We start from the raw sequence: 26,819 nt of genomic DNA on the forward strand, positions 1-26,819 counted from the left end.
AGATAATTTTGAATGAAATATTTACACATCGCTTGAACATTGGTTATAGAATTGTCTCTAAATTCACGTATCTTTTCGCACTCCATCACACAGTGACGGAGGGTGTGCGAATAATTTTGTTGACACAGTTTACATGTGGTCAGGTCTACATCGGCAGATAATGAGAATTCCCAGAGATACTTGTAACCGAGTCTAAGCCGAGCAGTAGTAACATCTAGAAGTCTGCTGATTTTATTGGATGATCCATAGATGTGTGGCTCCTCTTGCATGATAGTATGATGATAGATGGAATTACTGCTGTCAATTTCACTTTGCCTCAGATCTACAAGATCTTGTTGAAGTTCTCGGTGTACTGCTGCTCTCAGATTGCTCATTGACAATCCAAGGTTACACTCAACGGCTCCTTTAAAGGCAGATTCTTTGGCTAACTTATCAGCTCTATCATGCATTCGGAGGCCAACATGAGATGGAGACCACATGAAATGAACTCTGTTACCATCCTTAATAATTTTGTTGTATTTGTGTCTAGCTTCGGACACGATCATGTTACAGTTATGTCTTAAAGAGTTGAGAGTAATTAAGGATGATAAGGAGTCACTTACAATTAATGTATCAAGTTTGGAGACGTGTACACATTTCAGTGCAAGGAGTAAGGCAAATAGTTCAGTCTGAAGGGTAGAGGCCCAGTTGTGTATACGGACTCCCCACTCAAAGTACTAGGCCATCGCCCATTGTCAGAACAACTGCACTTCCTAGCTGCACCCGTGGTGCGGTGTAGAGAACCATCAGTGTATATGGATTTGCGTTTGCCCGAAACGCTACGCGTACTAGTGGCTGTACAAGAATGTAACAACTCTTGTATATATCTCAAAAAATATGATTTGAGAGAGAGAATGCTCTGTGGACAGAGCATCAATATGGCTTAAGGCGTCGAGCTTTGCCTCAAGACGAAGCTTGGGCTGATCTCTAATTCAATGCAGAGTTTTCTTCCAAACACAGAAACTTGTAAATATAAATACAAGATAATAGATCGATAAATAAATAGACAACTTTCAAATATTGCACCAAGTAATGGCGAGAGGAAAAAACTAGACAGTATACATTACACTTGAAATTAGTAATGGATGAATGGTAATAAATTGGTGTATGTTTGTAAGTATACCAGACAAAGTCTATTTAATGGAAGAATTTAGCCATTTTGTGTAAAAACTTTTATATCTCATATTATTAATTATAACAGTAATCGAAAAAAGTCATAGTTTGTATATACAAGAGATGAAACAGCGAGCCATGAGCTAGAGCGATGTGCATGAGTCCATAAGGAGGCGGAGCTTCCAGAGATACCTTCCTGTGATTGGCTGTTGCGGGGAATACCAACACTCTTTTATGAATAAAATTTAAACTAAGAAATAGGTCCTTGTGCACAACAACAAGGTTGTTGTGAAAAAGAACTAACAATTTCTGTTTTGCATCCTGACAGAAATCTCCATCTAACTGAATAATTTACTCGAATAAGAGGGCAGAGCAGCGTATCATTATTTGTGTCAAGGCAACTCCCCACTGATGACGTCACAAGTCAGGTAGCCAGCCCATGTTTCTGTAACACCCGTTACATTCTGCATTATTTAATTATCACTATATTAATACTTTTAAATACTTAACATTTGACTTTTTAGGTAGATTAAAGTTGAAGCAGAATGTCATAAGCAAGGATGGTGTGCTGAATAAAGATGATTTATTAAGTGGATAGAACCTTTAGCTGATCCCTTCCTGTGATTGGCTGTTGCTGGGACTGCCAACGCTTATATGAATAAAATGCAAAATAAGAAATACGTCCTTTTAATCAATAACCTTAGTGTTGTTGTACAAAAGAACAACTAATTTCTGTTTTATACAAAACAGAAATTTCCATCTAACTGAATAATGTAGACCAATAAGAGGGCGGATCAGGCAATGTATCGCCGATATTATTTGCTGTGAGGCAACTCCCACTGATGACGTCACAAGTCAGGTAGCCAGCCCATGTTTCTGTAACACCCGTTACATCCTGCAGTATTTAATTATCACTATATTAATACTTTTAAATACTTAACATTTCACTTTTTAGGTAGATTAAAGTTGAGGCAGAATATCATAAGCAAGGATGGTGTGCTGAATAAAGATGATTTATTAAGTGGATGGAACCTTTAGCTGATTCCTTCCTGTGATTGGCTGTTGTGTGAATGTCAACAAAGAATATCTACCAATGATATGCCATTTATTATGCACCCCATACCATCTGTGGGTGGAGCTTGGAACCTCCTACCCGAACACAACAACCCGCCTTATGGGTTGCTGTTTGGCTATTTATAGTGCGTTGGAAAAAAAAGAGATGGCGCTAGTTGTATTTTGTGGGGTAATTTGTTATAAGTGTAATTTGATGTCAACAGATGGCGTAAGCTGTACCTTATGGCCACTATTGACCTGCCAGTTGATAGTGTTCTCTTTTGCCGACAGATGGCATCAGCTGTATCATTATTACTTCCGAATTCCCTTTAACACTGATCTACAAATCCCTTGGCTTATGATAAGGTTTTATAACATTTATGATAAGTATTAGATAATTGGAGTTCCACAATTGCTTTTATTCATCGACTGTTCAGGATATCATCATATAATGTCTGGTTGGGACGTACTGCTCTCGATTGATGAAGATTAAGCCACCCAAGAGGTGGCACGGGCATGAATAGCCCGTAAATACTACTCTCTTAATATTATTCAGGGGGGGTGGGGGAACTATTAAGTGAAAGCGCCAAGCCATTACGACTATATAGCACTCGGAAGGGATCAGGATACGAATTTGGGATGGAACGGGGGAAAGGAATGGCGCCCAACCTCTTGGGCGGTCGGGGATTGAACGCGGACCTGTAGGAAACGAGACCGTCGCTCTACCGTCCAGCCCATGTGGTTAAGCGTAATATTATTAAAACAACAATTTATGCATATAATAACAGCATTTCACACTAAAAATACTTGGATATATCGAAATTTGGTAGTGAATGCCAATCTAGAAATCTCCTATGACTAAACTGTACTTTTTAATCATTTTTATGATTAAAAAATGCATTTCAGCCATTTTTTTTTAATCATTTTTCAACATTGTTAGATGAGTTACGTGGGTCAGGTGAAGTCACAGTGAGAGGTTGTGTTAACCGGAGCTCCTGAGTGTTGTTATATTATCATAGCAATATGGAAGTTGTAGTGAAGGACCTGGTGACTCTAGTGGGAGCCCTGAGGACAGAGTTGGACTCTCTGCGGGAGGAGGTGCGTCAGCTTAAAAAACAACGAGAAGTAACGAAGGAGGAGACCAGCAGTAAAGGGACCTCGTCTTGGAGAGTTGCGAAAGACAGGGGCCTTAAGAAGACTTTGATAAAGCCGCCTTCAAACGCCATAGCAACTTCAAATTCATTTGACGTTTTGGAGGACGAGTGCTGTGGAGAGACTGTGGATCGCGCAAAAGGGAAAGCAACGAAGAGAAAGGAAGCGCAGGCCCCTCAGAAAGTAAAGGAAGTACCTAAGCAAACATTAGTTGTGGGAGATTCCCAGATAAGGTATTTGGATAGAACGTTTTGTGCTAGAGATAGGGGGAACAGGTTAAGGGTTTGCTATCCCGGAGCTGGCATTGGTGATATTATAAACAACATGAATGATATTATGGCTGGTAATGGGAACAATCCCATTATTTGCATTAGCGTGGGAGGAAATGATGTTGGTCGAGTCAGGAGTGAGGAACTGATTCAGAGGTATAAAACAGCCATAGAGTTAGTTAGGAGCAAGGGAGGAATCCCGATCATATGTGGCATTCTTCCAAGAAAGGGAGTGGGAAATGAATGGATATCGAGGGCACTTGGTGTCAATTGCCGGCTGGAAAGATATTGCAAATCAAATGCAATATCTTTCATAGACAACTGGGAACACTTCTATGGAAGAAATGAAATGTATGCTCGTGATGGGGTGCATCTATCGAGAGCTGGGGTTGTTGCTGTTGCGAACTCGCTAGAAGAAGTGGTTAGAGGTGTTTGTTTGGGTTTAAACTGTTAGTAGATAGAGGTATGGGAATTGATTTGGAGGAAGGAGGTAATAAAAGTATGTGTTTGTGGGAGAAAGGAATTGGCAAAACGATCAGGGAAAGAGAAGGTCCGCAAAATAACAATTCACTTAGGGTATATTACACTAACAGTAGAAGTCTAAGAAATAAAATTAACGAATTAAATGCTCTTGTCTGCACAGAAAAAATAGATATTATTGCACTTACCGAAACGTGGATGAATGTAGAAAATAGAGAACTATTAGCTGAATATCAAATATATGGATTTAAACTATTTCACACAGATAGATATATTAGACGAGGAGGTGGAGTAGCCATATATGTTAGGGACAATTTGAAATGTAGTCTCAAAGAGGGAATCAAAACAGAGCCACACACAGAAACTATTTGGATTGAATTAAACGAAAAAGCTAATAATATTATAATAGGAGTAATATATAGGCCACCAAATTTAGACAGAATGGAAGCAAAGCATCTATGGGATGAAATATCTAGAGCATCTAGATCTAACAGTATTTATGTCATGGGTGACTTTAATTTTAGCGGAATAAACTGGTTGAACAAAACAGGGAATAGTGAAGCAGAAGATTTTCTAGAATTAATTGACGATTGCTTTCTTACGCAACACATTAAGGAACCAACACGGGAAAATAATATTTTAGATTTAGTGTTAACTAACAGGGAAACGCAAATTAATGACATCGAAATAGGGAGTGAGCTAGGGAGCAGTGATCACAAAGAAATCAGATTTAGCATAGAATGGAATAGACCAGTAGGAGAAAATTCTGTTAAAGTGCCAGATTTTCGAAAAGCTGATTTTAATAGCCTAAGAAATTTTTTGGGTCAAATTGATTGGAAAGGCATGGGTATGGGGTGTGGGCCGGTCTTGGAGCAAGACATGAACCCAGCGATAGGTGACTTAAATGGGGATTTCGATGTGGATTCAATATATAACTTATTTAAGAATATTCTAAACAAAGCACAGGAACGTAGTATACCATACAAATTGAATAGATCGTATACTAATGACCCAAAGTGGATAACAAAGAATTTGAAGAACCTTATAGGTAAAAAGAGAGCTTGGTACAAAAGGATTAAAAATGGGGAGGTCACTTTAGAACAGGAATTCGTACAACTGGTTAGAAATGTTAAAAAAGAGATAAGGAAAGCAAAAAGAAACTATGAAGTTCGCATAGCAGGGCAAGCAAAGACAAATCCTAAAGGGTTTTTTCAGTTATATCGTACTAAGACTAGGGAAAGGATAGGTCCATTAAAAACTGAGACAGGTCAAATAACAGATAGTGATGAAGAGATGAGTAGTATTTTTAATAAATATTTTGTATCTGTATTTACTAAAGAGGAACTTAACAATATGCCTTCAGCCGAACAAGTCTATGTGGGTGGGGACGAGGACAGGTTGACGAGTTTAGCAGTTACCAGGGAGGATGTTCTTAAACAAATAGTAAAACTCAAACCAAACAAATCCCCAGGGCCGGATGAAGTGTTTGCTAGGGTGCTTAAAGAATGCAAAGAGGAGCTTTGTGACCCACTGTCAACCATATTTAATAAATCAATAGAGTCAGGCAGAGTGCCAGAGTTTTGGAAAGTTGCTAATGTGATACCAGTTTTTAAGAAAGGAGATAGATCACTTGCGTCTAACTATCGACCAATTAGCCTAACGTCTATTGTGGGAAAGTTACTCGAATCTATAATAGCAAATAAAATTCGTCTTCATCTTGAAAAACATAAATTAATAATTGAGTCGCAACATGGTTTTATAAATGGCCGTTCATGTTTAACAAATTTGTTATCTTTTTATTCTAGCATTGTTGAGGCAGTTGATAGTGGTAAGGATTGCGATGTTGTATACCTTGACTTTAGCAAAGCTTTTGATACAGTGCCACATGAAAGACTGATTAAAAAGATAGAGTCTCATGGTATTGGGGGTGCTATATTAAGCTGGATTAGGGCATGGCTATACCAAAGGAAACAGAGAGTTAGTATAAATGGAATCAAGTCAGAGTGGGAAAATGTTGTAAGTGGAGTGCCTCAAGGCTCTGTCCTGGGACCTCTGTTGTTTATAATATATATAAATGATTTAGATTCAGGTTTGAGTAGCAACATTTGCAAATTTGCCGATGATACGAAAATCGGTAGGGAAATTAATTCGGAGGAGGACTCACTATCACTTCAAGTTGATCTAGATAGGGTTTTGAAATGGTCAAAGGATTGGCAGATGCAGTTTAATGCTGATAAATGTAAAGTTCTGAGGTTAGGTAATGATGATAGAGTTACAAGATACGAGCTAGATGGTGTTGTGATTGCGAAGTCGGATTGCGAAAGGGATCTGGGAGTTATGATTAGTAAGAATTTAAAACAAAAGGATCAATGCATAAATGTTCGTAATAAGGCAAATCGGACACTTGGATTAATTAATCGCAGCGTTAGTAACAAGACACCTGGTGTGGTTCTCAAGCTATATCTTGCTCTAGTTAGGCCCCATTTAGATTATGCAGTTCAGTTTTGGTCGCCATATTATAGAATGGATATAAATTCACTTGAACGTGTCCAGCGTAGGATGACTAAGTTAATTCCCCAAATTAGAAATCTTTCATATGAAGAAAGATTAACAAAGCTTAAGTTGCATTCACTGGAAAGGCGAAGAGTTAGGGGTGACATGATAGAGGTTTACAAGTGGATGAATTGACATAACCGGGGGGATATTAATAGGGTATTAAAAGTATCAACTCAGGACAGAACACGAAACAATGGATATAAATTGGATAAGTTTAGATTTAGGAAAGACTTGGGTAAATACTGGTTCAGTAACAGGGTTGTTGATTTGTGGAACCAATTGCCGCGTAACATTGTGGAGGTGGGGTCCCTCGATTGTTTCAAGCACGGGTTGGACAAGTATATGAGTGGGATTGGGTGGTTATAGAATAGGAGCTGCCTCGTATGGGCCAATAGGCCTTCTGCAGTTACCTTTGTTCTTATGTTCTTATGTTATGTTCTTATGTTCTTATGTACTTACTACTTATTATTAAATTATTAATTACTTACTATAATAATTAAATAAAATATTTTATTTAATATTTAAATTAAATGATAAAATAATAGGTAATAATAAATCATTGTGTAGGGGGACAGGCAGCCAGTGTATATATACATGTTAGGCTTATACCAAGGTTCCACAAAGGTCCCACAAAGGTGCCAAATTAAAGACTGGGTGCTGCCGGGGCGGGCCCAAGGGCTGCTGGCGGCCCTGGCCAGGCTGAACTTCCGCGCCGTTATAATCACCATTGTTTAATAATCTTCACACACCATCTGGTCACCACTTGGTCCGGGAGATATCTCCCGTCACGCAGGGTGCAGTCGCACCTCCACAGATCTCCAGTATCATCTATTGATACTGGTGATGGCTCAAAAGGGCCACCACTTACGAGCTATTCATGCCTGTGCCACCTTTTGTGTGGCTTCATCTTCATCTTAAACACATTCACAAGGGAGACATCTCCCGTCATGCAGGGTGCATTCGCACCTCCACAGATCTCCAGTATCAGCTCCTGATACTGGTAATGGCTTAAAATGGCCACCACTTACGGGCTATTTATGCCCGTGCCACCTTTTGGGTGGCTTAATCTTCATCAATCAATCAATAATCTTCACAGGGAGAAACAACTGTAAATATAGGAATAGTTTATTACAACATACACGGTAAAGAAAACAGCTCGGAAACTATGGAAAGAAGCTGACGAAAAAAACATTTAAGTCCACTTCAAGTTCAAGTATGTTTATTGAGACAATAAAAAAATACATCTCAAAGGGATAGAGTAGCTTAGGCTATTTCTACCCCCCTCTACTTCAAGTCCCTCAAGGGGCGCACAAATTCAGTGAGTACAAATACACAAATCACAATACAAGAATCCCATTTAACATAGCAGGTTGAAATAGGAAGCACAGCATATAAGTGTTAGAAGTGAGTTACAAGGGAACAAGTGAGAAGGCGGTGGAGGCCAAAACCGGAATTACACACTGATTGTAATGCAGATATGTCGTGATTATCCTAATATAAAGATGTTAAGGCACGAAAACCTTTTTATTCGTTTAATTGTATAAGGCAATTAAAAGAACCTAACTCACAGCCCCTCTGTTCAAGTCCCTCAACATGGAGTTGAATCTGCAGAGTATTGGGGATAGAATTTCAGAGATAAATGTAGCCTCTGCCATTAGATTAATGAGAGGTGGGGGAGCTAATGAATTAATCCTCTCGGTTCAAAAGGTGGGAAGTAGTGAACAGTGTATGATGAAGAAGAGAGTATATATGAATAAATTATGTCATAATGTTATAAAGTATGATGTTATTACAGAGTGTATTGCTGTGCCCAAGAGAAAATTTACACCACCATGGGAGGATTGTAATGTAGATGTAGTAATTACTCCCTTGCATAAGAAAAAAAGTATGTATGAAATAGGAGAGCTGAGGGCAACATATGATTGTATAATTAGAAAACTGCCTACGGAAAACACTCTACATGTATATTGTGATGGGTCAGTAGCTAGGGATGGGAAGGCAGGATGTGGCGTCTTGATCAGGGAGTACACTGACATCGGCACTGTAGATACTGTTATTGGACGCCGCTTAACTGACAATGTCTCTTCCACGCAGGCTGAACTCCAAGGAGTATTAGCAGGATTATAGGAAGTAGTCAAATGTGGTAAAAATGCCTGCTTCTTTATTGACAGCAGAGGAACGTTAGAGTCTTTAAATAGCAGACGCCCAGTATATCAGAATATTGTGATAGAGTGTAGAGAGAATGTTAAGAGACTAGAAAAAACTGGGTATAAAGTAAGATTCATGTGGATCCCTTCACATGTGGGAATACTGTTGAATGAGGTAGTTGATGACATAGCGAAGAGAGCCACTGAAAAAACTCTTGTTGATGTTGTATGTCAGTTAACCTTGAAACAAATAAAAACAAGACTCAAGGTGATTCAGGAGGGTGAAGAAATGATAAAGAGAATGGCAATGATGGACAGTAGTAACACACTTAAGAATTATTCAATAATAAATACAAATTCGTCCTTCACTTATGGTAAAGGAAAGTCTACTTGGAAGGATTCAATTTACATGAGATTACGATTAGGATACAAATATATCTGGCAATACGGTGTCGATGTCAGTGAAAAAGATTAGGAGTGTAAATTATGTAGTATGCCGCACGCCCACACCTTAGAACATTATGTATTAGAGTGTCACCTTATTGAAAAATATAGAAATAAGGAAATAAATAGTGTACCACATCAAATTGTTTGGATGTGTGATAATGGTGTAATAGACAGTATACTTAGGAGCTACAAGAATTTTGCCTCAAGAATGTAACAATTATATGCTGTACTTGCTGTATGCAATGTTAAATGGGATTCTTGTACTGTTATATGTCTATTTGTACTCACTGAATTTGTGCGCCCCTTGAGGGACTTGAAGTAGAGGGGGGTAGAAATAGCCTAAGCTACTCTATCCCTTTGAGATGTATTTATTGCTTATCTCAATAAACATACTTGAACTTGAATTACCTGCTTGGTAACCGATTGGCAGGTCGCGTTCCAAGAAAATCTAGTAGAGTAAAAGTTGTGTAACGTACGTTTATGTTACGTTGTTGAGTAGATTACATAAGAACATAAGAACATAAGAACAAAGGTAACTGCAGAAGGCCTATTGGCCCATACGAGGCAGCTCCTATTCTATAACCACCCAATCCCACTCATATACTTGTCCAACCCGTGCTTGAAACAATCGAGGGACCCCACCTCCACAATGTTACGCGGCAATTGGTTCCACAAATCAACAACCCTGTTACTGAACCAGTATTTACCCAAGTCTTTCCTAAATCTAAACTTATCCAATTTATATCCATTGTTTCGTGTTCTGTCCTGTGTTGATACTTTTAATACCCTATTAATATCCCCCCGGTTATGTCCATTCATCCACTTGTAAACCTCTATCATGTCACCCCTAACTCTTCGCCTTTCCAGTGAATGCAACTTAAGCTTTGTTAATCTTTCTTCATATGAAAGATTTCTAATTTGGGGAATTAACTTAGTCATCCTACGCTGGACACGTTCAAGTGAATTTATATCCATTCTATAATATGGCGACCAAAACTGAACTGCATAATCTAAATGGGGCCTAACTAGAGCAAGATATAGCTTGAGAACCACACCAGGTGTCTTGTTACTAACGCTGCGATTAATAAATCCAAGTGTCCGATTTGCCTTATTACGAACATTTATGCATTGATCCTTTTGTTTTAAATTCTTACTAATCATAACTCCCAGATCCCTTTCGCAATCCGACTTCGCAATCACAACACCATCTAGCTCGTATCTTGTAACTCTATCATCATTACCTAACCTCAGAACTTTACATTTATCAGCATTAAACTGCATCTGCCAATCCTTTGACCATTTCAAAACCCTATCTAGATCAACTTGAAGTGATAGTGAGTCCTCCTCCGAATTAATTTCCCTACCGATTTTCGTATCATCGGCAAATTTGCAAATGTTGCTACTCAAACCTGAATCTAAATCATTTATATATATTATAAACAACAGAGGTCCCAGGACAGAGCCTTGAGGCACTCCACTTACAACATTTTCCCACTCTGACTTGATTCCATTTATACTAACTCTCTGTTTCCTTTGGTATAGCCATGCCCTAATCCAGCTTAATATAGCACCCCCAATACCATGAGACTCTATTTTTTTAATCAGTCTTTCATGTGGCACTGTATCAAAAGCTTTGCTAAAGTCAAGGTATACAACATCGCAATCCTTACCACTATCAACTGCCTCAACAATGCTAGAATAAAAAGATAACAAATTTGTTAAACATGAACGGCCATTTATAAAACCATGTTGAGACTCAATTATTAATTTATGTTTTTCAAGATGAAGACGAATTTTATTTGCTATTATAGATTCGAGTAACTTTCCCACAATAGACGTTAGGCTAATTGGTCGATAGTTAGACGCAAGTGATCTATCTCCTTTCTTAAAAACTGGTATCACATTAGCAACTTTCCAAAACTCTGGCACTCTGCCTGACTCTATTGATTTATTAAATATGGTTGACAGTGGGTCACAAAGCTCCTCTTTGCATTCTTTAAGCACCCTGGCAAACACTTCATCCGGCCCTGGGGATTTGTTTGGTTTGAGTTTTACTATTTGTTTAAGAACATCCTCCCTGGTAACTGCTAAACTCGTCAACCTGTCCTCGTCCCCACCCACATAGACTTGTTCAGCTGAAGGCATATTGTTAAGTTCCTCTTTAGTAAATACAGATACAAAATATTTATTAAAAATACTACTCATCTCTTCATCACTATCTGTTATTTGACCTGTCTCAGTTTTTAATGGACCTATCCTTTCCCTAGTATCCTTCACATACACAGTGTTTAGTGGGTTTCATATTTATTTAGTAGTCTTGGATACATCAGCGTTGTAGACGTTGAGACGGAGCTTGGAGCAGAGCAGAGAGCCGAGTGAGGCCGGAGTCATGGAGCTCTATGTGGGAGAGCGCGGCGGCTCGATGAGAGAGAGAGAAGATTAAGCCACCCAAAAGGTGGCTTGGGCATGAATAGCCCATAAGTGGTGGCCCTTTTGAGCCATTTCCAGTATCAATAGATGATACTGGAGATCTGTGGAGGTGCGACTGCACCCTGCGTGACGGGAGATGTCTCCCGTCGCGGCTCGATGGGGAATCTTGAGTGTCTATACTCGATGGGGAGCGAGAGCGTTGTAGCTGGATGCGGTCACAGTCTGCTGTCTTCTCTGTGTCGAAGCTGTGGCGTCTTGGGGTCGATTAAAACTGCATACGCTGAGTGCTACATTCTTGACTGTGGAAATTTGTTCTGTTGGCTATTCATGTTGTTGTTGTTATAGATTCAGCTACTCGGAATAAGTTCCAAGTAGCACGGGCTATGGTGAGCCCGTAACTTACCTGGCACAGGAGCGGGGCAAGTAGCACGGGCTATGGAGAGCCCGTAGTGAACTTACCTGGCACAGGAGCGGTGGAGCTTGACTATTCACTTCAAGCTTGCTTATATTTGGTGACTACACCTCAGCTTCCTCCAACAGGATGAAAAAGAGTGTTACCTGTAATTAGGGAAAGGATTTGAGTAGTCATAAGTAGTGCTAATTAGTTTGTCATTAAGGTAATGAGGGATTGGAGCGAGTACAAGGCTTACTCGCTACAGTTGCCTAGATCTATGGGAAGAGATAGCCTTCAGCCTGCTAACAGGAGTATAGTCCTTCAGTCTGGGCCCAGGTGTGTCAAGAAGAAAGGAGAGATAGTGGCCCTCAGGTGAACCTCAGGTGACCATCTTCACAGTATACAACACACAGGACCACCTGTGCAGTATACCACATGAATTTCGAATGCAGTATACAAGACATATGGATCACCTGCACAGTATATGTACAATACATTGACCACCTGTACAGTATATATACAGGTCCACCTGTGCAGTATACATACAGGACCACCTGTACAGTATACATACAGGACCACCTGTGCAGCATACATACAGCAGTATACATACAGGACCTGTACGCAGGACCACTTGCTCAGGCATTTATTTCTACACGGAAACTCCCAAATAAAAAAGGAGTCCCGGATGAAGAGGAGGCGAGAGGAAGATAAGAGAGATAAGGATGTGGTGGTAGTGAGTGCTGGCAGGGTCCTGAGTGCTGGCAGGGTCCTGAGTGGTAGCAGGGTCCTGAGTGCTAGCAGGTCCTGAGTGCTGGCAGGGTCCTGAGTGGTAGCAGGGTCCTGAGTGCTAGCAGGTCCTGAGTTCTAACAGGTCCTGAGTGCTAGCAGGGTCCTGAGTGTTAGCAGGGGTGCGACTGGACGCCATAGTGGTGGCGTAGTCTTGACACTCTTCATCTTCTAGTGTGTGGTTTGGTCAACACACTTCTGCTGCATTATTACCTCCCGTAAGAAACATTTGATTTAGATTAGTTGGTTCATGGAACACATTGCTGTCCGTCTACCGAGACGGTGGAGGGAAAGCCTCGCTTCCTGCAGGGTGAGCCTAGCTGCCTTCCTAGTAGAACGTCGCATTTTGTCGTATACTCTACCTTATTTAATAATTGTATTCACAAGAAGGTGAAATGGGTTGTGAGGTTACATAAGACTGGTATTTGTACATTCTTGTAAAGCCAGTAATGTGCATGGCGGATAAGTCCTTAATCTAACATAACAGGTAAGATGAAAAGCCACATTGTAGAAAAATTTTATATCAACATATAACTGCAATATAAGTTGACAGAGGTGATTACGCTGGTAAATATATATGTCTTAAGTACTAATATTGGAGAAGTGGGTAGTACAAGATACAGTGTGAGTTTGAAACACAAGGTAGGAAACTATAATGATGAAATTAGGTACTTTTTGGCTTTATTTCTTAATAAGGCATATGTTGGACAATTTTTTAATTCATTAGGGAGTGAGTTCCATAGACTGGGCCCTTTTATTTGCATAGATTGTTTGCACAGATTTAGTCTGACTCTGGGGATATCAAAGATATATTTATTTCTAGTGTGGTGCTCAGGGGTTATATTACACTGATCAAGGAAAAGTTCAGATCAAGATTAGCATTTAGGAACAAGATTTTGTACATGTAGATAGCACACGAGAATGTGTGGAGTGAGTGTATGTTTATCATGTTAAGGGACTTAAACAGAGGGGCTTTGTGTTGTCTGAAGACAGAAGTTTGTTATAGTTCTGATAGCAGATTTTTGCTGAGTGATGATAGGCTTGAGGTAATTTGCAGTGGTTGAACTCCATGTACCAATACCGTAAGTAAGATTGGGATAGATTAGTGCGTAGTATATATAATGAGAGGAGAGCAGAGTCGGGAAAATTATATCTGATTTTAGAGAGTATGACAACCGTTTCAGATTTTTTTTGCCAATGCGAGCGCTTTGTCATGGGTTCGTATCCTGGCCGGGGAGGATTTACTGGGCGCAAATTCCTTAACTGTAGCCTCTGTTTAACTCAACAGTAAAATGTGTACTTGGTTGTAACAAGGATTCTTCGCGGCGGGGATCGTATTCCAGGGACCATAGGATTAAGGACCTGCCCGAAACGCTACGCGTACTAGTGGCTGTACAAGAATGTAGCAACTCTTGTATATATCTAAAAAAAAAATGTTGTATGTAGGTGCTGAAGTTGAGTCTTTCGTCTATGTATAGGCCAAGGAACTTTCCCTTATTTTTATTGTTTATGTTATCATTGTCCATCTAAAGTTGAATTGTCCATCTGAAGTTGAATTGTCCATCTGAAGTTGAATTTGATTCGATGATTTACTACCAAATAAGACGTAGTAGGTTTTTTCAATGTTTAGTGTGAGTTTGTTGGTTGACATACATGAGTTAATTTTTTTTAATTCACTGTTTACAACATCATTTAGTGTGTGGGGGTTGGGTTCAGAATAGATGAAGGTAGAAAAGGTAGTATCGTCAGCAAATAGCATACGTTTAATAATGTTAGAAATATTTGTCAAATCATTGATGTATATAAGAAATAAGAGAGGTCCCAAGATACTGCCATGTGGAACTCCTACTGTTAATGGTAGAGTGGGAGAGGCTATACTACTGATGGCTACATATTGGTGTCTATCACTAAGATAGGAACGAATGTAGTTCAGAGCAAAACCTCGGAATACCTATAGTGGGGAAGTTTAAGTAAGAGGTAGTTATAGTTAACAGTATCAAAGGCCTTTCTCAGGTCAATGAAGAGACCGATTGGGAACTCATTTCTGCCAAGGGCTGAGTAGATTATATTAAGCAGACTAATAATGGCATCATTGGTACTCTTTCCCCTAAGGCCAGAAATCCCGTACTAGAAAATGGACGCGGCTTGCGAAAGTGACATACTGTCCCGTTTTCTGTTTTGGGTTCTCTGGTAGGTCAGGATAAGAGCACTTTAGTACGACAGTTTCTTGACGTTGGTGTACATCATTGCTCAAGAGGCTAGGCACCGTACCCTCCCATGCTAACTTTGGCTTATCAAATCCTTTCTATGTAGCCCTATAGGTTTAGTGCCTTCATGCTTTTATCTCATAATTACCCGTTGAAGGTTGTTGAAAGGGTAGATGAAAGATTACTGAATTGTGGAATGATAAAAATGGAGTAATTTGAGAGCTAGCATAATTACTGAATATAATATTAGCGACTATGTGTAAGGTAACATCGTGATAATAATAAATTATATAGTTATAATTCTTATAAAGTTATAAAGAGTACTACATAATAGCACTATAATATAAGAGTACTATAATAGCATTATAAAGAGTACTACTTTGATATTTTCTCATCAATGTCATTGACGTATATAAGAATAATAGTTAGGCCTAAAATGGAACCTGCGCGGTACTCCATTCACATTTTTCCAGTGAGATTCTGTTCCATTTAAGACGACCTTCAGGTTTCTGTTGTAACCATTATTGTATCCAGTATAATATTTTGTTATTTATTCCATGTACTTACGATGATTGTTTCTTTATTTTGTAGGTGTAGTATAAGAAGAATAAAGGTAACTGCAGAAAGCCTATTGGCTCATACGAGGCAGCGCCCATTTATAACCACACAATTCTACTCATTACATGTCCAACCCACTGTTTGAAACAATCAAGAGACTCCACCTCTACCACGTTACGCGGTAATTGGCTCCACAAATCAACAACCCTGTTACCGAATTAGTATTTACCCTAAGTCTTTCCTGAATCTAAACTTATGGTGTAGGCTACGGTGGCGAGGAGTGATGGTGGCTGTTGGCCCCGTCTGCTGCCTCCTGCTGCTACTGCTCCAGGATGTCGCCACCGCAGCAGGAGCCGGCACCACCAACGGTAAGATAACCATAGACATCTCTGGAGTGCTTCATAGAGGGGGATAGGGTCCAGGAGCCAGATTCACGAAGCAGTTACGCAAGCACTTACGAATCTGTACATCTTTTCTCAATCTTTGACGGCTTTGTTTATAATTATTAAACAGTTAATGAGCTCCGAAGGACCAGGAGGCTGTTTATAACAATAACAACAGTTGAATGGGAAGTTTTCGTGTTTGTAAATTGTTTAATAAATGTAACAAAAGCCGTCAAAGATTCGAGGAAAGATGTACACGTTCGTAAGTACTAGCGTAACTGCTTCGTGAATCTGGGCCCAGCTGCGTGCTTAGTGACATGGGTATTGCGCACTTGCAGATTTAACTGATATCAGATAAATCACTAATTGATCTAATAGCCTAGTATTATATAACTAAGCTTATTATCGAGCTCTTAATTTACCTTCAGTTATGGAGGAAGGCGAGTCAAAATGGAAGGTGTGGACAACACTGAGAGTGCATTTGGAGGAGTCTTTAGACAACATGGGCGCCTTGAACGCGAGCCTGACTTTGGCCACCGTGAGCCCTGCCAAACATTCCTGTACGTTCACCCTTAATTTAAGCCTCCATTGTACGAAGAATTCTACAGACTGTTTCGTCACCTTTGTTACTCGTTACAGCTCCATCTGCACCACTACACCTGCTTCACACTCCACTCCTCCACACCACACCACCAGCCCTCCACACCACACCACGAACCCTCCACACCACACCACCAGCCCTACAAACCACACCACCAGCCCTACACACCACACCAACCCTACACACCACACCAGCCCTACACACCACACCACCAGCCCTACACACCACACCAGCCCTCCACAACACACCACCAGCCCTCCACACCACACCACCAGCCCTACACACCACACCGCCAGCCCTCCACAACACACCACCAGCCCTCCACACCACACCAGCCCTCCACAACACACCACCAGCCCTACACACCACACCACCAGCCCTCCACAACACACCACCAGCCCTCCACACCACACCACCAGCCCGACACACCACACCACCAGCCCTCCACAACACACCACCAGCCCTCCACAACACACCACCAGCCCTACACACCACACCAGCCCTCCACAACACACCACCAGCCCTACACACCACACCAGCCCTCCACAACACACCACCAGCCCTCCACAACACACCACCAGCCCTACACACCACACCAGCCCTCCACAACACACCACCAGCCCTCCACAACACACCACCAGCCCTACACACCACACCAGCCCTCCACAACACACCACCAGCCCTACACACCACACCAGCCCTCCACAACACACCACCAGCCCTCCACAACACACCACCAGCCCTCCACAACACACCACCAGCCCTACACACCACACCAGCCCTCCACAACACACCACCAGCCCTACACACCACACCACCAGCCCTCCACAACACACCACCAGCCCTACACACCACACCACCAGCCCTCCACAACACACCACCAGCCCTACACACCACACCACCAGCCCTCCACACCACACCACCAGCCCTACACACCACACCACCAGCCCTCCACACCACACCACCAGCCCTCCACAACACACCACCAGCCCTCCACAACACACCACCAGCCCTACACAACACACCACCAGCCCTACACACCACACCACCAGCCCTACACACCACACCACCAGCCCTCCACACCACACCACCAGCCCAACACAACACACCACCAGCCCTACACACCACACCACCAGCCCTCCACAACACACCACCAGCCCTACACACCACACCACCAGCCCTCCACACCACACCACCAGCCCAACACAACACACCACCAGCCCTACACACCACACCACCAGCCCTACACACCACACCACCAGCCCTACACACCACACCACCAGCCCTACCACAACACACCACCAGCCCTACACAACACACCACCAGCCCTACACACCACACCACCAGCCCTCCACACCACACCACCAGCCCTACACACCACACCACCAGCCCTACACACCACACCACCAACCCTACACAACACACCACCAGCCCTACACACCACAACAGCCCTACACACCACACCACCAGCCCTCCACAACACACCACCAGCCCTACACACCACACCACCAGCCCTCCACACCACACCACCAGCCCTCCACAACACACCACCAGCCCTCCACACCACACCACCAGCCCTCCACACCACACCACCAGCCCTCCACACCACACCACCAGCCCTCCACACCACACCACCAGCCCTCCACACCACACCAGCCCTCCACAACACACCACCAGCCCTCCACACCACACCACCAGCCCTACACACCACACCACCAGCCCTACACAACACACCACCAGCCCTACACACCACACCACCAGCCCTACACACCACACCACCAGCCCTACACACCACACCAGCCCTCCACACCACACCAGCCCTCCACAACACACCAGCCCTACACACCACACCACCAGCCCTACACACCACACCACCAGCCCTACACACCACACCACCAGCCCTACACACCACACCAGCCCTACACACCACACCACCAGCCCTACACACCACACCAGCCCTACACACCACACCACCAGCCCTACACACCACACCACCAGCCCTCCACACCACACCAGCCCTACACACCACACCAGCCCTACACACCACACCACCAGCCCTCCACACCACACCACCAGCCCTACACACCACACCACCAGCCCTACACACCACACCACCAGCCCTACACACCACACCACCAGCCCCCCACACCACACCACCAGCCCTACACACCACACCACCAGCCCCCCACACCACACCACCAGCCCTCCACACCACACCACCAACCCTCCACACCACACCACCAACCCTCCACACCACACCACCAGCCCTACACACCACACCACCAGCCCCCCACACCACACCACCAGCCCCCCACACCACACCACCAGCCCTACACACCACACCACCAGCCCCCCACACCACACCACCAGCCCTCCACACCACACCACCAGCCCTCCACACCACACCACCAGCCTTCCACACCACACACCAGCCCTCCACACCACACCACCAGCCCCCCACACCACACAAACACCCCCATAATGTACAACAGTGCGGCGACGAAGAGTCTGTGGGTAGACATCGTGGAGGTGAGGAGGTCACTGGTGATGGTGATGGTGGTGGAGGACTTCACTGGCCGCCACTACTACACTCAACTGTCCCAGGGACCGCTCCTAGTGGATGATGACCCCTTCACTCTCACCTGGACCCTCCACACTTTATATAAAGTCAACTTAACCTGCTTCTTAAGTAAGTGACATCTTGTATTGAAAGAGCACATGTAGGGCTCTCATCTTCGGGTTTTATTGAATGCAATAGACTAATTATTTCGTATTCGATATCAAAATAGATTTTTACGCTGTCAAAAATGTGTACAATTATCATAAATGGTCTTAAATTTTGTATTTGATGCATGCAAGAAAAAACATTAAATCTGAAGGGAGCAGTTGGTTGATAGCTGGGTAGTGATAATCTTCTTGAATTTTGCATTTTTTTAATTTGAATTTTGAATTCTCGGGAAAACCTGGAAAACCGGTCTTGAGGTGAAAGAAAAGATAAAAAGACAATTAGATCTACAATTTCTCCGGGTTGTACATTATTCATGTGATTGCTGTATGCTTTTTGGGTTGTATTTTGACCACAATTTCATAGTTTGAATAAGAGTATTGTGTTATTTCTGATGACTGAGTTTGATGAAGACTTTGGTGGTCCTCACACCAGACTGCACCATCAACACGCTGACGGAGGTGGACAGGAACCTGTATCCTCCAGGTCTCCGGCGCTGCCCGGGTCTCCCTGGGCTGTGGCGGCGCCTACCAGTCCTCCTGCAGCTCTCTCAACCCCAGCACACACAGCTCCACACCCCTGACCCCCAGCTCCACACCCCTGACCCCCAGCTCCACACCCCTGAGCCCCAGCTCCACATACTCCTTCAGGCGCGTCCAACAGCGCCACACTCAAACCTTGTTGGTTAAGGTATAGAAACAGTGCAATTTTAAAGCAAAAGGTAAAAAACTATGAAGATGAAATTAGGTACTTTTTAGTATTGTTTTTGAATGACGCAAAAGTTGGACAGGTTTTCAATTCAATTCACTATCACTGTCCGCTCAGTGTGTCAGGGTCTCACGCTAAGAAAGTCCACACTTTTGTAGATCAGTTGTCAACGATTGATTGATTGATGAAGGTTAAGCCACCCAAGGTGGCATGGGCATGAATAGCCCGTAAGTGTCAGAGTTGATGCTCACTCACATATGTAGTCACTCCTGCATTGTCACACACCTGTTCTTGACTATGCCAGCTGTTGAGGGAGGGTCAGGTGTCAGGAGGGTCAAGTATCAGAAGGGTCAGGTGTCAGGAGGGTCAAGTATCAAGAGTGTCAGGAGGGTCAGGTATCTGTAGGGTCAGGTGTCAGTAGGGTCAAGTATCAGAAGGTCAGGTATCAGGAGGGTCAGGTGTCAGGAGGGTCAGGTGTCAGGAGGGTCAGGTATCAGGAGGGTCAGGTATCAGGAGGGTCGTATCAGGAGGGTCTGGTGTCTGTAGGGTCAGGTGTCAGTAGGGTCAAGTATCAGAAGGTCAGGTATCAGGAGGGTCAAGTATCAGAAGGTCAGGTATCAGGAGGGTCAGGTGTCAGGAGGGTCAGGTATCAGGAGGGTCAGGTATCAGGAGGGTCGTATCAGGAGGGTCTGGTGTCTGTAGGGTCAGGTGTCAGTAGGGTCAAGTATCAGAAGGTCAGGTATCAGGAGGGTCAGGTGTCAGGAGGGTCAGGTGTCAGGAGGGTCAGGTATCAGGAGGGTCAGGTATCAGGAGGGTCGTATCAGGAGGGTCTGGTGTCAGGAGGGTCAGGTGTCAGGAGGGTCAGGTATCAGGAGGGTCGTATCAGGAGGGTCTGGTGTCAGGAGGGTCAGGTGTCAGGAGGGTCAGGTATCAGGAGGGTCGTATCAGGAGGGTCTGGTGTCAGGAGGGTCAGGTATCAGGAGGGTCAGGTATCAGGAGGGTCAGGTGTCAGGAGGGTCAGGTGTCAGGAGGGTCGTATCAGGAGGGTCAGGTATCAGGAGGGTCAGGTATCAGGAGGGTCGTATCAGGAGGGTCGTATCAGGAGGGTCAGGTATCAGGAGGGTCGTATCAGGAGGGTCAGGTGTCAGGAGGGTCAGGTATCAGGAGGGTCAGGTGTCAGGAGGGTCAGGTATCAGGAGGGTCAGGTGTCAGGTATCAGGAGGGTCAGGTATCAGGAGGGTCAGGTGTCAGGAGGGTCAGGTGTCAGGAGGGTCAGGTGTCAGGAGGGTCAGGTGTCAGCAGGGTCGGGTATCAGGAGGGTCAGGTGTCAGGAGGGTCAAATATCAAGAGTGTCAGGAGGGTCAGGTGTCAGGAGGGTCGTATCAGGAGGGTCAGGTATCAGGAGGGTCAGGTGTCAGGAGGGTCAGGTATCAGGAGGGTCGTATCAGGAGGGTCAGGTGTCAGGAGGGTCAGGTATCAGGAGGGTCGTATCAGGAGGGTCAGGTGTCAGGAGGGTCAGGTGTCAGGAGGGTCGTATCAGGAGGGTCAGGTGTCAGGAGGGTCAAGTATCAAGAGTGTCAGGAGGGTCACGTGTCAGTAGGGTCTGGTGTCAGTAGGGTCTGGTGTCAGTAGGGTCAAGTATCAGAAGGTCAGGTGTCTGTAGGGTCAGGTGTCAGGAGGGTCAAGTATCAAGAGTGTCAGGAGGGTCAGGTGTCAGGAGGGTCAAGTATCAAGAGTGTCAGGAGGGTCAGGTATCAGGAGGGTCGTATCAGGAGGGTCAGGTGTCTGTAGGGTCAAGTATCAGAAGGTCAGGCGTCAGATCTAACTGCTAGATAACATTACAATGATAACAATGTGAACATTTCTTCAAGGACTCCTAATTATAATGTAGCTTATATATTTTGTTGTATTTGCAGGTTGCTGTTGGTGGTGGTGAGCATCCGGTGGAGTGTGGCGGGAGTGTGGTGGTGGTGGAGTGTGGCGGGAGTGTGGTGGTAGTGGTGGTGGTGGTGGTGGTGGGGGTGGACACAGGTGGGGTCACCCTTAAGTGTGTCTCCCCCACACTCCACCACATCTGTCACAGGTGGGCCTTATTGTCTATCTTCTTTTCTTGATAATTTTTTCACATATTTTTGAACGCGTATGATCAGTTCGTATTGTTATAACCAGCGACGCTCATGAAGTCTGAAATGTGGGTTTTATTATCCATAGTGTTTTCCAAACGAATTCTCGGCTGTTTTTATAATGTAAGCCATTATCCTAAGCATCTTAGTCGCCTTCTGCGCAGTCTCGCTTTATATACTCTAACTTTGGTGGTTCATAATTCTAGTTCTAATATATATTGACTTGGGTTTCGTTACAGAAGACGGTTCGTACCTAGTCTCCTGGCGAGGACTGGCCGTCGTCCTGGCCGTGTGCTGCTGCATCCTGGTCCTCCTCCTGTGTAAGAATCGATATCATCACAGCACGACGAAAAAAAGGAACAAGAGCAGTCTAATATACCCGGGCCTTAGTGAACATCCCCAGGTCGTGTCCGGGTGCTACGTCACGGATCCCTGCTCGATGGTGTCCCTGCAGGCGCCCCTACAGGCGCCCCTACAGGCGCCCCTGCAGACGCCCCTGCCCCGTCCAGTATCTCTCTCTCACCTGGTGACCCGTGAGGACATGCCGAGGGCACACTCACGCATGTCAGAGCATGAGTACGAGGCGGTATCGGACATGGACTTGGGCTTCATGCAGAACCTGACTGGCCAAAACGATGCCAAAAGCTGTGATGAATGTGCTGTAGCAACTCTCTAATATACTTGCTCCAAACTCTCTTTACCTTATGTGTAGGTAATGAGATGGATCTGTTACTTCTACATAACCTCTCTCTCTAAGTCTCCCACATTCCTAAAAGTCCTACACTGATTCTTGGTCCACTAATTACAATTCCCAAGTGTACAACTAGTTACAGTTAATACCTCTTCCCAAACTAGTAAATGATGGTCAGGTGAAGTTAAGGCTGGTAACATGACCAGTCAACAGCGAGTCATCATCCACTACCACTTATACCCGGGATATTCATACCCGTGCCACCTCTTGGGTGGCTTAATCTTTATCAATCAATCAATCATCCAATTCCAGAGACCCCGAGACACTTCAAGACGTTACACGACCAAAGACCACATTCACTCCAAACATCTACCATCTACGGGGCTATTCATGCCGGTGCCATCTCTTGTAGTGGCTTAATCTTCAATAAGCAGTGCCCGTAGCGTAGTGGTAAAATACTCACGCAGCGCTTCGCATTAAGAAAACATGGAGCCTTGCTGAGATACCAACTCTAATTTACAAAAAAAGCCTCCAGATTTTAGCTACTGCCATTGCATTGCTCTACAACAAGTCACTTGAACTCCAAACCTTTCCAGATATTCTAAAAAAGCTAGAGTAACCCCAGTCCATAAATGTGGTGATCTCACTGATGTTAACAATTTCAGACCTATATCAATTCTGTCAAACTTGTCAAAAATATTTGAAAAACTAATCTACAAGCAGCTTAATTTTACTCTTATCTAACCAAACACAATATACTTAGTTCTTATCAATATGGCTTCAGACCCCCAAAAAAACACTAACGATGCACTTATTAGTATGATTAACTTGATACATGCAGTTCTTGATAAAAATGAGTTCCCTGTTGGGTTATTTGTGGACCTACATTAGGCTTTTGACACTGTTAACCACCAAAACTTTCTCCTTAAATTACATCATTACAGTCAGAGGTCACTCCCTCCAATATCTTCAGTCTTACCTTACTTACAGGCTCCATATCTTTCTGTGAATAATTCCATTGCTCCCACCCTACCCATCAACATTGGTGTTCCACAGGGCAGCATACTTGGCCCTTTCCTCTTTTTCATCTACATTAATGACCTTCCAAATGCCTCAAGATGCTTAGGCTAACCCACCCTAACCCCTGCACTGAAGCCCTCCAAGCCTTCGTCCTTGAAGGTCAGCATCCCTCCAAATGGATTACCGAAACTGCCAATGTGCTCAGTATGTATAACTTTCATCACCTCTACCAAGAGAGACAACAACAACACTTTCCTGCCCCATGGGAGATGACTCCTTTCCAAATTACTGTCCCCCCCCCCTTTCCCACCCAAAAAGCTGATTAAAAAATAAGCCTTGCTTCGACAAGAAGCAAAGTACAATGCCTTAAGCCAAATTGATGCTTTAGTCAGAGAGTGCTCCCTTTCCCAGATTATTTACATTGATGGATCCTTGCATCAGTCCCATGGTGCAGCTGGAATTGCAGTGGTTGTGACAGGGAGAGATGGTTCCTTCTCCTATGAGTGTGGAGCGCGTCTAAGTAACTGGGCCTTTGGGAGCCGAGCGGACAGCACGCTGGACTTGTGATTCTGTGGTCCTGGGTTCGATCCCGGGCGCCGGCGAGAAACAATGGGCAGAGTTTCTTTTACCCTATGTCCCTGTTACCAAGCAGTAAATAGGTACCTGGGTGTTAGTCAGCTGTCACGGGCTGCTTCCTGGGTGTGGAGGCCTGGTCGAGGACCGGGCCGCGGGGACACTAATGCCCCGAAATCATCTCAAGATCTCAAGAAGATAACCTCCACTCTTCAAAGAGAATTGGTTGCCATAATCCTTGCACTCGAGCGCGTATATGAATCCAAAGTTGACACGCTAATTGTAAGAGACTTCTTGTCATCCTTGACTGCCCTCAGCTCCCCAAGGCATAACTGTGACGTGCTTATCTCTGATGCTAGACACAGATATAATGAAATAATCAGTGATGGAGTCAGAGTCTGTCTCCTGTGGATTCCTTCCCATATTGGTCTCCGAATGCATGATAGAACTGATGAGTTGGCCAAGACTTTTGATCGTAAAGAGGGAATTGATTACCAACTTGGACTGCCTTTGAGCAGCCTGAGGGCAGTAATATTCCGGGAACATCAATTAAATTTCGGAGACTTCAGGCAAAGTGAAATTCACACCAGTTACTCCATCTATCATCATTCTATTATACAGGAAGTACCGCACGTCTATAGGTCATCCAATAAAGTTAGCAGACTTCTAGATGTTACCATTGCTAGGCTTAGGCTCGGCTACAAGTATCTCTGGGAATTTGTAACATCTGCTGATGTAGATCTGACTAAATGTAAACTCTGTCAGCAGAACTATTCGCATACTTTGCGTCATTATATAATGGAATGTGAAAAAATTATGGAATTTAGAGATAACACCATCAATAGTGTCCAAGAAATGTGTAAGTACTTCATTCATAATGATGTGCTGCCCGAAATCTTAGCGAAGTATCCAAAATTTGCTTACGGTAAGTAATGTATACACATGACTAAAGCTGCCGCCCAGTTGGGTGGGTGTGGAGCACATGACTAAAGCTGCCGCCCAGTTGGGTGGGTGTGGAGCACATGACTGTAAAGCTGCCGCCCAGTTGGGTGGGTGTGGAGCATATGACTGTAAAGCTGCCGCCCAGTTGGGTGGGTGTGGAGCACATGACTGTAAAGCTGCCGCCCAGTTGGGTGGGTGTGGAGCACATGACTGTAAAGCTGCCGCCCAGTTGGGTGGGTGTGGAGCATATGACTGTAAAGCTGCCGCCCAGTTGGGTGGGTGTGGAGCACATGACTAAAGCTGCCGCCCAGTTGGGTGGGTGTGGAGCATATGACTGTAAAGCTGCCGCCCAGTTGGGTGGGTGTGGAGCATATGACTGTAAAGCTGCCGCCCAGTTGGGTGGGTGTGGAGCATATGACTGTAAAGCTGCCGCCCAGTTGGGTGGGTGTGGAGCAAGACTAGTAACTGTGTGACTCACCATAGATGTAAAGTGCCTTGTATAGTGACTGTTGTGAGCCTCTTGTTGAATCACTTGTGGCACAAGATTATTGATGTGTGTATTTGTGTGGGTGATTAAATATGTATGTGTATGCATATATGTATACGTATGTATATGTACATGTATGCATGAGTATGTGTACATGTATATGTACCATTAATAATTTTGTAACTAGCGTCAAAAGATTGTTATTTGCTTAGCTAAACGAACTAGAGGGTTCAGTTCCTGAACCGATTATGTGCCTCTGTAATCCTTTACACCACCGCCCACGGGATGGGTATGGGGTGCATAATAAAGAAAGAAATTATTCTCAACACCTCAAACCAGTCTTATTTGCTGATGACACATCCTTCATGCCCTGAAGGATGACACATCCTTCATGCCCTGAAGGATGACACATCCTTCATGCCCGACCCTCTTACCCTTAATGTCACAGTGAATACTGAACTAAATAATGTCCATCTTTGGCCAACTGCTAACAAACTCACCCTTAACATTGACAAAACTTTCTATATTTTATTTGGTAGTAAATCCTCAAGTTAAATTAATCTAAGAATAAACAATATCCAGATCAGTAACAAAGTTGATGGCAAATTCCTTGGTGTTCTCATCGATAACAAGCTGAATTTCCAGGGACACATTCTAAATATAACAAAAAAGTTTCTGAAACTGTTGGTATTCTTTTTAAGATCAGCTATTATGTACCTCGCCCGGCCGCCCTGCCCTGGTGACGCTCTATTACTCTCTCATCTATCCTTATCTCAATTATGGTATTTGTGCTTGGGGTTCTACTACCCAAAATCATCTACGTCCTCTAATTACCCAACAAAGCTGCTATTAGAACAATATCTAACTCTGGACCCAGACAGCATTCGGTACCCTTACTAAAATCTTTGCATATGTTAGATATTAAGTCACTGCAC

The 26,819-nt window shown here is 43.8% G+C and overlaps 2 long non-coding RNA genes across 2 annotated transcripts; both read left to right on the plus strand.

Moving 5' to 3' along the window:
* The first annotated feature begins 12,836 nt into the window (after positions 1-12,836).
* LOC123746459 (uncharacterized) lies at positions 12,837-16,844 on the plus strand. Its single transcript, XR_006771513.2, has 3 exons — positions 12,837-13,084; positions 15,665-15,999; positions 16,443-16,844. It is a non-coding gene; the product is annotated as an uncharacterized lncRNA (long non-coding RNA).
* Positions 16,845-18,813: 1,969 nt separating this feature from the next.
* LOC138359277 (uncharacterized) lies at positions 18,814-26,219 on the plus strand. The gene is made up of 4 exons (XR_011225898.1): positions 18,814-19,304; positions 19,776-20,030; positions 21,965-22,131; positions 22,411-26,219. It is a non-coding gene; the product is annotated as an uncharacterized lncRNA (long non-coding RNA).
* The last annotated feature ends 600 nt before the right edge of the window (positions 26,220-26,819 follow it).

Source organism: Procambarus clarkii, chromosome 90 (genome assembly GCF_040958095.1).
Source record: "Procambarus clarkii isolate CNS0578487 chromosome 90, FALCON_Pclarkii_2.0, whole genome shotgun sequence".
NCBI lineage: Eukaryota > Metazoa > Arthropoda > Malacostraca > Decapoda > Cambaridae > Procambarus > Procambarus clarkii.